Below are 8387 nucleotides of genomic sequence, written 5' to 3'. Positions count from 1 at the left end.
GTCCTGGATGTTCTGTGAAGGTCCTCCAAATAACGTCCCCCAACCCTTTAAAGAACTCGACATCGTGACCGTCTCAGAACGTTCTGGGGACGTAACTAGGCAACGTCCTTGACACCAGCGGCGACGTTCTGGGAACGTAAAATTTCTACCGGGGATTTTGCTCCACAATCCTTTGCCTGTTCTGATAAAGATCACTTCAGGGCCTCTGACCTCCCTGCAGTCATTCTGCCTTTTAAACAGAAATACTCTTGTGTCATGTCTCTATATAACATTGTCTAAATGATTAACTTGCAGTCGAGTCAAACCCATTGAGAACAACAAAACAAAGATTCCGACTGACATATTTCACAATCAAATGGGGACTGTAGCAGACAGTCTTTTTTTATGTTTTTATGTCATACCAAGGGAGAAAATGCACTTGTAAAACTAATTGCTGTTATTGTTTTCACATAACACAACATGATAAAAGCAGAGACAGACAACAAAAGGGTCTCTGTCAGATGCATTTGTTGTTGCCTAACCTCTGTCCTTGGGTTGACTTTGCTGTGCTTTGTTTGATTTACTCACCCCAGATGGAAGACCAAAATATTCTCCTCACAATCACTTCATCCCTCCCTTCTATACTCACCATCAGTGGAAAGAGAGTGATATGAATACAAAACAGTAAGGAAATAAAGAGGAAAAAATCTGATTCATTGTCCCAGTCTAAAGGTGGATCCAGGTGGGTATTCTCTTCTTATTTAGAAACCCGACTAAACTGACCTAACCCTCCCTTTGTTTAATGACTAACACCGTGTCTACACCGCGCCGCAACAGCTAAAGTCTGTCTACACTGGACGCGACAAAGCGACCGTTAAAAATCATTTGAACTTTGTGTCAGTACGTCATAAATAGAATGCTGCAGCAGTTTACTGTCGGGGATTTGTCGAGTCGTGTTGCGCCGCGCCGCATCCAGTGTAGACAGCATCGCTGATTATAATGGATTCTATAGAATTTTGTCACGCCCCACCGCTCGCGTCCGGTGTAGACACGGTGTAAAGTGCCTTGCAAAAGGACCTATTTTAATAGTAGCTATTTTTTTCCTAAACTACTGTAGACAGATACAGTTTAATGACAAACTTTGACAAAGCCTTGTCTGATAGTTTAAAATATCTTTTAAAAGCTTAAAGTTTGAAGGTTTTACTCAGAGAAGTTCGGAAAAGTCAGACAGACCTTTACAAACTCAGATTATATTAGACTACTACAGACCTCATCAGACTGATAAGAAACCACAAAAATCATTTGATAAAAAAAAAAAAAAACACTCAGCTGGTTGCTAGGAGTTGCTAGCATTTTCCTGGGTTTTTGTTAGCATATTTTAACATGTGGGTAGCATGTTTTAGAACTGTTGGCATGTCAACAACATGTTAGCAATTTATTTACTAAAACATGTTTTAGCATAATTCTAGCATGTTTTAACAAGTTGTTAGCACTTTGCTAGCCCTATGGCTGTTTCTCACTTCCAAGAACGTAAAGAATGGATTTGCATTCTCGTGGATTTCAGTCTCACAAACCATAATGTATTTACGAGCATGCAGCGGGAACCTCTTAAGTGAGAATGCCAGGTTTAAAATATATAGGCTTCTGTACATCATCCGCCCACAGCGTCTTCTGGTTCAATTCTCTCAAATCTGCATTTGATGCATCCTCGATATCAAGAACACATCCAGGTACTTGCATTCTTGAGTACTGGAATTGAACTTGATGATGTAGGCCTAGTACACAAGATTGCTTAAGAATGCATATTGAGAAATGACCCCAGTAGTTTAACACATTTTTAGCATGTTTTACAACATTGCTAACATGTTTTAGGATGATGCCAGCATATTTTTAACAGCTAGCATGTTTTAGTGAATTGTCCACCTACACAAACCTCATTAGACCTTTAAAAAACACTCAGAGTCCTCTGCTGGTTTGCTGGGAGTTGCTGGCATTTTCTTGTTTTAGCATATTACTAGGATGTTTCTGGCACGTTTTAGCATGTTGCTAGCGTATTGGGGACGGAGGAAATGGGGGGAAAGCCTACTAGAACAATGATTAGAACTGATACATATTTAGTTGCAGCTCAATTAAAATTCTGTTTCATTCAGAAATATGTTAGAACAGAAGTAATGTAAGATGGGTTTAATAATAGCTTTTTATGTTGATTTTAAAACATTAAATATGTAGGCATGCATGGCGCCGGTTCAAATCTGGCCTGCAGTTTATCTCATCCCCCCTCTCATTTTTCTTTGTAGTTTATCATCAATAAATTGTCAAATAAATTAAATAAAATGTAAAAATGTTATATAAAAGATTTCAGATTTGTAATTCATTTCAATTAAAATGAGATACTTTTAAATATACAGAGCAATACAGGTCCCTGGAGTGTAAACTATTGCAGAGTCAGGCCACTGGGAGTTGCTGGCATTTTCTTGTTTTAGCACATTACTAGCATGTTTCTGGCACGTTTTAGCATGTTGCTAGCATATTGGGGACGGAGGAAATGGGGGGAAAGCCTACTAGAACAATGATTAGAACTGATACATATTTAGTTGCAGCTCAATTAAAATTCTGTTTCATTCAGAAATATGTTAGAACAGAAGTAATGTAAGATGGGTTTAATAATAGCTTTTTATGTTGATTTTAAAACATTAAATATGTAGGCATGCATGGCGCCGGTTCAAATCTGGCCTGCAGTTTATCTCATCCCCCCTCTCATTTTTCTTTGTAGTTTATCATCAATAAATTGTCAAATAAATTAAATAAAATGTAAAAATGTTATATAAAAGATTTCAGATTTGTAATTCATTTCAATTCAAATGAGATACTTTTAAATATACAGAGCAACAATACAGGTCCCTGGAGTGTAAACTATTGCAGAGTCAGGCCAGTGGATGTGGATAATTAATATCAATCTATAGGAGAAACATCCTTGGCATAAATATTAATGTTTCTGTGACCTAGAATACTGTCCTTTCTGATGATGAAATTGACCATGGTCTCTCTCTCCCTCTCACAGAAACAATTAGAAGGCTCTAGAGAGCCTGTTGCAGCAAAAATCAATAGCTGTATGTGCTTATTCTTTTTTAACAAACAAATAGATAAGACTGTTGTGAAGCTTTTCTTTCATGGCGGGAATTTACTTCCTAAATAGCTATTTAATTGACTATTCCATTGATTTTGAAACTATTTAATTTTGATTGAAACCATTTGGAAATAAAATTTCTACAGCGATTCTTTGAACGCACAGATATAAATTTTTAGCTCTATGTACATCCTACAGCTCTAAAGCAATTCAGACTGTAATGCACTTTAAATTGCTAGTATAATGTATAATAATGAGGCCGTCACTGCCTTTGTTATTCCCTAAAAGATGAATTATTTGTTGTATTGCGGAACAGAATCTTGAAAAAGCTAATTGTTTATTCACTTCTTTTGTTCCACAAATCACTTATGATTTCTGAATAAAACAAAAACAACATACAGCCACTGTCCTGCTCTTATTATTTGGTCTCATCAATGTAACAGTCTTTGGTCCTTATTCATATCTTAATATTTGTGAAATAAAGGAACTTTTCCACGACATTCTAATTTTTTGAGATGCACCTGTAATATGCAATTTGGAAAGAGAAGGCTTGTAAATTTATCTTGGAGGAATATATCCATGTCCAAGCCAACATTTTAGGCGAGTTTATTTCAAATGCACAATGTCATCCCACTCTGCATTTACAAATTAATTTCTTTCTTAATGTAATGTCAGAGGAAATGTGCTGTTTCAAGTTTTATTGTCTTCATAATCGAGAAAATCAGAAAAAAAAGAAAACTAGTGAATTCATGTAGCAGTTTCTCTGTTTCTGATTATTCTTACTTCCATTATTACCTTAATCACTTATCTCAATCATATAGGTCATTCTATACACATTTATTGTACAGGTAAAGCATATTTCTAAGAGCCTGAAATATGAATGTAGGGGAAAAAGAGCCACATACAGTTTGAAATGTATCCCCTGCTATGCCTTTGAAAGGAGACAAATTACTTACCCATGGTCTGATTGCAGCCTTTTTCTACTCCACAGGTGTCTAAAAGGACAATAAAGAACTTCATTCCATTTAAGGACCTGCAGTCTGACTTTAAAAGTGCAGCATTTTATCATTCTGAAATATACTCTCAAAGCAAAATACTCTCAAAGCAGTCTTGCAAAATAAGCTTTAAGCCATAATGTGTGGGTGTGATTTAAAATCCTAGCAATATAATCAGTTGCAACTGTAGCCTACTGAATAGCGCCACCTTGTGATCAAATTGCAAAAGCAATAATTAGCTATGCTCGTGTAAATTTGAAAAGCATGTTTTGTGGTTGAAGCATTTGCCAAATACGTTTATTTACCTTTTTTCCCTTTTCTTTCTATTTTTTTAATAATACCACAGATCTGCAGATTAGCTAGAATTTATGAGAAGATGGTGACAGGGCCGCTGCTGGCCAAATGTCTGCCCTAAGCAGAATTTGATTGTTGTGCCCCCTCCCCAAAATATTATGGAAGTAAAAAAAAAAAAAACGCCTACTATAGGGGTCAAAACAGAACTTTAATAAAATATAAAAATAAATAGCTAAATTTTAATTAAGGCTGCAGTCCGTAACTTTTTTTGATGGCAATATACAGTGAAAATTCTTATTTGGGTCATATATTCCAAGACGTAGGCTAGAATCTGTGATTGCGAAGCAGGCCCGGCTCCAGATATGAGATGAAGGGTGGGCTTTTGAGTGGTATAATGTATAAAAGCTTTTTATTTCAGATAAATGCTGATCTTTGGATCTTTCTATTCATCAAGGAATCCTGAAAATCTGTTTTAAATATTGATAATAATAATAATAAATGTTTCTTGAACAGCAAATCAGCATATTATAGAATGATTTCTGAAGGCTCATGTGACACTGAAGACTGGAGTAATGATGCTGATTTCACAATATTACTGTTTTTGCTGTGTTTTGGATCAAATAAATGCAGGCTTGGTGAGCAGAAGTTCTTTGAAAAACATTAAAAATCTTACTGTTCAAAAACATTTGACTGGTAGTGCATATGTCATTTCCATACCTAAAATACATATTTTACAGTCACTATTATGCACGTTGTGTGTACACAGAGTGCGTGTGATTGCGAAATCGAAAGTGAAAGTGAACGGCGCAAGCGCTCATTCTAAAGCTATTTCAATGACGCACATATTGATAGCGGCTCCCTGATGCACGAAAATTATATACAATATTAGATTGTTTGCAGGTGTGGGCGGGAGTGTAACACACGTGTTGCAGAAGCGGGTGGGAAAAAATAAAAATATATGGAGCTTTATTGAATATCGCACCAATTTTGGGATTGGCTGTTATGGGGCTAAAGTGGGCCAAGCTCGTGATTGGGTGGGCCAGGCCCCCCCGTGGAGACGGGCCTGTTGCGAAGTACAGTAAATATCCATTCCACACCGGTGCGGTGACTGACTGCCACACATACTCTTCAGAGCATTAGATGGAGCCGTGCCGACTCACAACCCACGCAAGCTAGATAATTCCGCACACAGCTGCAATTCCAGGTTTTCAAACAGAGATGGCAACAAAGAGGCAAAACTTACGGACTGCAGCTTTAAATTGTATTATTTAAAATTTACAATTGTAGCTAGACAGTGCCTATGGCTATGATTTTACTAATATAGTTGTCTGATTGATTTTATAGTCTCAAGCATTCAGAAATCACACAAAAGAAAATTAAGACGTTTTACTTAGATAAAACCAAGGATTAGTTTTTGTAAAGGTTGTGATGTCCACATGTTCCTCTTCAGGAACTCAAGCTGCGTCGGACGACGCTTAGGGAACGCCCTTCAGCGTGACCGGCTCTGAACCTCGTGTGTAATCAGACCAATAGATGGGCGAGACGTCACGGGCGGGTGATGTAATGACCAGGAGGCTATAAAAGCACGTGCGGTGAGCCCAGCGTCAGCTTTTTGAGTCTTATTTAGTGTTGTCTGTCACGAATCTAAAAACAAGACAAAATCATTCACCTAAGGCGAGGGCAGGCAGCATTCAGGCTGTGTGTTCCTCCCTGGCGTTACTTTACGGGTGGGGATACACATAGTTTGTTTGCTGTCTGCTTGGGAGCAAGCATGCAGAGTCGGCTCTCTCTCTCTCTCGAAAAAAAGGAGCTGACGGCCCGTTTTGGTAGCGTTTGTTACTGCCGTGCTTCGCTCTCAGAGGGCTCTCTTTGAGGAGAGAGCCTTCACTAGCGTTTCTCGCGGTGCCGGCCCCGCTTTCGCCGAGGCGGAGCCGCGGCTGTGCTCGTGGGTTTCGCATATGGATCAGGTGGAGGGAATGTAGACGGGCGCGTCCCTATCTACTTCCTTAACCACCAGATCCAGCGCCCGCTCTCGGGGTTCGGAAGCCCGCGCTGCGGTACTTCCCCCCGGGTAGAGGGCGCGACGCTCTGCCTGTCTTTCTCTGAGGAGATTGATACGTAGGGCGTCGAAGAGCTCGCCAGTTGCACAAACATCAGTTACACAAGCATATTATGCCTGATATTATAATGAGCAGCATCAATGGGGAGCGGAGCTCGCGCAGTCGGCTCTCGGGGGGCAGATTGTGCTTTTCCAAAAATAAACCCTCCGCTCTCGCCGGGTACTCTCCGAGGATGGTACAGACGTGGCCGAGGCTTCGTCTGTACGCTTTTCCCCAGATCGCTCTGCTCCCAGGAGTTCTGGAGAAAGTGCGCCGGGGCGGGTAGCCCCGTTCTGGCCCGGCCGAGTATGGTTCTCGGACCTGATTTCTCTCCTCGACGGCGTTCCATGTGAGATACCTGTCGGGAGAGATCTCCTCTCACAGGTCGGAGGGTATGATCTTGCACCCCCGCATCTGCAGGCCCTGTCAGTGGCCCCGTCTTATCTTGACTTTGCGCCCGGTCTGGCCAAAGCGTTTCTGTTCCCTCAAGCGGGTTATGTTCCTAAGGTCCCTTCCCCTACACCACGGCCTGTCGTACTACAGGCCTCCAGTCCTCCTCCCTTCGGGGATCCAGACCAGCAGAGGCTAAACTGTATGTGTCCAGGGTGAGTCCACGCCCCTTACCTTCGTCAGGTTCTATGGCCTAGACATGCGAGCCACTCCTGGCTCCTCTGTTCTCGCGCCTTAGCTGTGCACGCTTCCACACTAGGCAAGATTTGAAAGTCTGGCGGCGTGGGCATTCTCGTTCCCTAAGCGTCTTCCGATGCAGCTCGAGTTCCTGAAGAGGAACGTCTCAGTTTACGTATGTAACCATAGTTCCTCGAAAGAACGAGACGCTGCGTCTCAGAGCCATACTTTCGGCATCTCTGCCAGCGCTTGCTTCATTCCTGGAAGCTGACGCTGGTCTCACCGCACGTGCTTTTATAGCCTCCTGATCATTATGTCACCCGCCCGTGACGTCTCGCCCATCTATTGGTCTGATTACACACGAGGTTCAGAGCCGGTCATGCTGAAGGGCATTCCCTAAGCGTCTTGCGACGCAGCGTCTCGTTCCTTAGAGGAACTATGGTTACATACGTAACCTGAGACGTTTTTGTTGAAGAAATTATAGAGGCTAGCATTTCTATCGCAAAAAGGTGGCCAAACATTAAGATTAAGTGGATATTTGAATTTAAATGTTAAAAGCAAAAATTTCAGCGAAATTTACCAAGACAAAAAAGTTCCATTGTCCATTACTTTTGCAGCGACATATGAAGCTTTATGTTAATTTGAAACCAAGCAGTTTTCTTTTGGTAAATTCTGGTGACCAACACAATGTGTAATATGTGTGAGGAAAATCTTCCGCACTCATGCTACATTTCCGATCGCGTAGGTTCTCCTTTTAAAATGGCTATTTCATCCACGAAAATTCGCCGAATATAAATGATATGTGACCGCACCTTTAAAGAGTAGTAGTATTTCTGCATTGTCCAGTATTTAAAGGGGTCATATGCTGCTGCTAAAAAGAACATTATTTTGTGTATTTGGTGTAATGAAATGTGTTTATGCGGTTTAAGGTTCAAAAAACACATTATTTTCCTCATACTGTACATTATTATTTCTCCTCTATGCATGTATGATTTTTACAAAGCTCATCGGTCTGAAAAGCGAGGTGTGCTCTGATTGGCCAGCTATCCAGAACGTTGTGATTGGCCGAATACCTCAAGTGTGTGACTGAAATGTTACGCCCCTTACCATATTGTGATGCCCTGTCCGGCCGGAGCGACGAGACAAAAACATTAAAACCCATTATAAACAGGCATTTGTCGCATCCAGTGGGGACATAATTACTGATTATAATGACTTATACTGTCTTTTTATGCGTTGCGTTGCATCGCGCCGCGTAAACATAAA

This window comes from Sinocyclocheilus anshuiensis, unplaced genomic scaffold (assembly GCF_001515605.1).
Source record: "Sinocyclocheilus anshuiensis isolate Anshui unplaced genomic scaffold, SAMN03320099.WGS_v1.1 scaffold1578, whole genome shotgun sequence".
NCBI lineage: Eukaryota > Metazoa > Chordata > Actinopteri > Cypriniformes > Cyprinidae > Sinocyclocheilus > Sinocyclocheilus anshuiensis.
Note: the sequence above shows the minus strand (reverse complement) of the source record.